Source organism: Pantherophis guttatus, chromosome 1, assembly GCF_059756535.1.
Source record: "Pantherophis guttatus breed Tessera chromosome 1, ASM5975653v1, whole genome shotgun sequence".
Lineage (NCBI taxonomy): Eukaryota > Metazoa > Chordata > Lepidosauria > Squamata > Colubridae > Pantherophis > Pantherophis guttatus.
In genome coordinates, this window is record NC_142063.1 from 65,470,902 (window position 1) to 65,475,377 (window position 4,476).

Below are 4,476 nucleotides of genomic sequence, written 5' to 3' on the forward strand. Positions count from 1 at the left end.
TAAATCTTATCAATCCATCTTTTACGACTCTTTTGTCAGCATGTAACAGAATCACCTTGTGTAGAGATAGTCCTTGAGTTATGACTAGTTGTTTAACAGCCATTTGAAATTATAACAGCCTTCGGAAAGGGTATTTTACAATCTCTAAAACACTTTCAACCATTATAAAATGTTGCCTCCTCCCCACCCCCCACCCCCATGGTCAGAAGCACATTCTGGGCACTTGGCAATTGGCATGCATTTGTGATCAATTATAGTATCCCATGTCACATAACTGACTTGCAATGCTTCTTCCTGGTTTCTGGCAAAAAAATGCCCACTCCCTTGAGAATGGATTCACTTAACGACTATGTGATTTACTGAAAGACCAATATAAAAATGGTAAAAAAAAAAATCATCTCTGGTCACATGAGTGCCATGACTTACAATCACAATGATTTATGATCAAAATTATGTCCATAAGTTGAGGACATGAAACACGGTACATATGAAACATGGTACATATGTATGTGTGCACACACACACAAAAACACTTGCACAGGCTGGGAGGAAAAAAAGGTAATTCAATGTGAACAGACATACACATCACAACTGTCAGCTTCCCCTTAAAGGGGCATCCTATGCTGGCTTATACATGACTGCTAAAGGTAAGCAAATATTGGAAAAGAATACAAACAATTATCAAGTGCAATCAAGCGATTTTCATTGCTTCAGTTCACATTTAGTGTATAACTTCTAGTTTTCAGTTCAACCTTAAAAAAACAAGCATTGATCATTTTTATTATACAATAATTTACATTAAATAATCAGACTTACCTAACATCAATTGGAGATGTTTCTGAAAAATATTTAAATTACAAAAGCTACTTATTTAAAGAATCTAAAGAATCTAGATTAAGTTGAGCCTTACAAGGAAATGTACAAATATAATAGTACCATGACATTACTCAAAAAAAGAGTAACTATATATTACATACAAAGTACAAATACCATTTTAGCTGGGGAAATACATCATTACAAAAAATAAATTACATTTGGAACAAAGCCTTAAAATAAGGTTGTAAATAAATAGAACAAAAGTTACATGAAAATCAACAGTGTGCTACACAATATTTTATAGTGTACTACTGATTTGTCAGTTCTAGAATCATTATGGAATGCAAATGTATACATTTCCAGAGAAGAACTCAAGACAGTTCCATGAAAAGCAGAGCCAATAACCATGGCAGAATGAAGAGACAATTTAACAAAGCTGTTTGTAATTCCCCTCCAGACAAGAACACTTGAGATCACCCACAAGTGTTCCAGACAATTCCATCTTGTGAGAGGACTACAAGACAGCAGTCACCAGTGGCTTTAGAGCTCTGGCAGATGAGGGAATAGCCAACTTGCTCAAATCGTAGTCGGTGCCTTTAAAAGAACACTAGCTTTGCATACTTTTCTTTTGTAATCACCTTCAGAAATTGTAAAGAATGACATGGAAAATGACGTTATGTTAAAAATACAATAAAACCCAGCTCATTTCTTAACAATTAAAAGGGATGTACGAATAACAAATCAATAGAGTGAGCTGGATAATTTTCCCATTTTGGATTTACAAAAGAGACTTGTTAAAGCTTTGAAGAATTTTGTGACAGGAGAAAAAAGTGAAAAGAAAGCAAGTTCTAGGACATTATTTGAAGGGACTAAAGATCAACATTAGAAGTAAAACAAAGGAATATAAATTTGCTTTATTTGATCTAGGTTAAAATAGATATGTTATCTCTGGTAATCCTTAATTGACTTTTGCTAACACCAGGGCTTAAATGATGAGGCTTTATTTATTTGTTTCTAGATAATAGATAGGATATGGGAAGAAGTCATAGTTATTTTTTAAGGGTAATATGTTACTATAATTGTTTATATTTGTTGTGTTGAAGAGAGGAGTCATTTCTTTATATATTTTCTTTTTCTTTATATATTTTCTTTTCTATTTTTTTCTTTAATTGTATTTTTATTGTTGCAATTTTAATTGCAATTTTTAATAAAATTACTATTAAAAAAGAAATGTAGACATGAGACATGAAAGTGGCTTTTAGCATCGCTTGTGCTTATCAGGTGGTTCTTGAATTATGGTCAGAGAGATATACACAAGAGGTGCTCTGCAGGTCAAGGAAGGTACACAGATATTTATAAGTGGTTGGGTTGGCAAAAGTGCAGAGGGACTGGGGAATCTTGCACACTTGATTTGGCAAGTGAGAGAATATTTTCTTTCACAATGGTCGAAAAAGAAGTATAGCACCTTTCACTAGGAATCAAATAAATATTGTATTTATACGCATAAATACGTACTGTACACACCCAACATGCTATTTCTTTTTGCTATTCCTTTTCAGTGCAAGCCAAATGTTATGCAAAGCACAGAAGTGGTGTGCAAAAAGAGAAAAGAAATCCAATTAAATCAGTTTGCACAATCACAATTTGCTATAACTCTCCATTCTTTTCTATTCTTGCAAACCATCTTAGTTTCTACCACATTGGTACACATTGAATTTACACATTATTTCTTCTCATTTTGCATTCTAACTGTATCAATACATTGCATGTATGGCTACTTGACTTATGACTATAATGGAGCCTGCCCATCATGGTCATAACTAATGATGATCGTAAAATGGCTCATCCACATGACTGACTTAATTTTATGAGCTTTTTGTGACAGCTGTATAGCAACCATTGCGATCATAAAGCAGTTACCTTGGCCACTAAGCAAATGCTGAGGCTTTTAGGGAAAGCAATGGTTTGCTATAGGTTTTTTTGTGTGTGTGCTGAAAACCTGAAGTAAATGGCAGTTTTCAGCAAAACCATTCTAAAACATGGTCAGGTGATCACAGGGTGCTACAAATGTCTGTAAATACGCAGGGAGAGGTGGTCATCAGAATTTTGGAACTGAGTAATAAGTATTCCCAGGGAAGATGCATTGTATCTTTCAACAGTCAAGTCAACAATTACCTACAACTTCCAGCTAGGGCAGGGGGGGGGGGGCAAATGTGGCTTTTACAACCTGTGGACTTCAACTCCCAGAATTCCCGAGACAGCCAAGCTAGCTCAGGAATTCTGGGAGTTGAAGTCCACAGGTTGTAAAAGAGCCACATTTTCCCACCCGATAGAAAAAAAAGCAATAAGATTATAGCTAAGTTACCTTGTAACATATGGCCATAACAGACCAAAACTGACCAGCATTGACTTGACTGTCAGCGGGAAATAATCTATGTGGCACAGTAAAAAAATAATGCTGCTAATCTGGTTCATTCCTTCTCATTAAAAGGTATTCTATGAAAGCCTGAACTGATTAAAGATTTTCAAGCAAAAGGAATCTGGTCTATTGACTACAATAGAAACTAAATCAAAACCATCAGTATCAGGAGCCTTTTTCTGGGGATATTTTTTAAAAAAGGTATTTTTTAAAGCTGGATCATGCAAATCTATAGCCAGTGAAATTGCTCATTTTGACTTTGTTTTAGAATGTCAGTGCCAAAATCCAAGTTGAAAATCTTTTCGCATAGTGAGACTGGAGGGTGTAGTGCCAAGGCCATCACAGTTCTGTCAGTTTGGTTTGTATGTGTGTGTGTATGGAAAAGGAGTCCCTGTGGGGTTTACTTGTAGCCATCTTGGGGGGGGGGCTCATTTCCGTTTCTTTAAGCCATTGAGCCAGCACTATCCGAAGACATTTCTGTAGTTATATGGACAACATGACATCATGCTTCAGCAAAAAGTGTTTGATGAAACACAGAATACTGTTACCTTCCCATGAAGTGGTACCTATTTATCTACTTACATTTACATGGTTTTGAACTGCTAGGCTGGCAGGAGCTGAGGCAAGTGACAGGAGCTCACTCTGTCACACAGTGATAGGACTTGAACTGCTGGAATACAGACTTTCTCCAATGTCTTTTAAGTCATTGAGCTACCATGCCACTGTGTGTGTGTGTGTGTGTGTGTGTGTGTGTGTGTGTGTGTGTGCAATGTACATAAAAAACAAATGAAACTTTGATTGTACCTTTGTGGCTAGCATCTTTATATTTTTGCCCATATTCTGTGCACCGCTGCCAAGAGGAAGCTTTTGGAACTGCCTATCTGAAATGTGCATCCTTAGAAAAAGAGACTAACCAATTCAAAAAGAATATGGAAATGGCTGTTTGACTCATATGCCCATTCAAGCAGCAACATTTGTGGTTAAGTTTCAAATAAAAAACCATACCCATTTTCAAGTTTGCATTACCAAAATTAGCAACAATTAGCCCAAGGTACACATTCCTATTTGATAATGCAGTTTGGTTACTTTGGCAACAGGTGTGTTCCTTGTTCTAAAAATAACAGGAACTCCAAACGATGCAGTTTCAGCCAAACAGAAGGTAAACTAGTTAAACTGATAGCACAAAATATATACATCCACAAGTACTAACAGCAATCAAAATAAGACAACCTTACTTTAAA